Here is a 568-nt window from a genome sequence, read left to right as displayed (position 1 = left end):
AAAGTAAAATTCCATGTGAGCTCCTGTCTACGACGAATTCATGAGCAGAAAAGCAAACCTTTATCTTTTTATTTGCAGGTATAAATTCTTGCTAAATACCTTTTTGCTGTTTTGCAAATCTCACAAAACCCAATGATTTCTCTGAAAACTGAACTGTGTTCTGGGAAGGCTCTGGCTTCTTGCTTGCACGTATCTAGAGAGTCAAGAAGAGTGGAACGTTTCTTCTTTCCCAGATAGGCTGGAGAAGACGTTAAGCTATGGTTGACTGTCAGGTACTTAACAGACATCAGGACATAGGCAAGTGAATGTTAAGAGTCTCGTTTTTACTAGGTATGTCTGCTGCAACAGGAGACTTGTCATCTTGTTGGCTGCTGTAAAAGAAATGTCAAGGACTGACTGGGTCACAGAAATTGAACTGATTGCAAAACTTCTTCGTTTAGATCAAGCTGAGGTACAGAAAGGCTGCTCTAGCGCTGCTGGCAATCTACCTCTTCAGTGGAATGAGATGACTGATGCACACTGTTGTTGCTGGCACAAGGCTGGGCAGTTTCCTGGCAACATTCTCCTT

This window comes from Manacus candei, unplaced genomic scaffold (assembly GCF_025592945.1).
Source record: "Manacus candei isolate 608988 ecotype Guabito, Panama unplaced genomic scaffold, ASM2559294v1 h1tg000033l, whole genome shotgun sequence".
NCBI lineage: Eukaryota > Metazoa > Chordata > Aves > Passeriformes > Pipridae > Manacus > Manacus candei.
Note: the sequence above shows the minus strand (reverse complement) of the source record.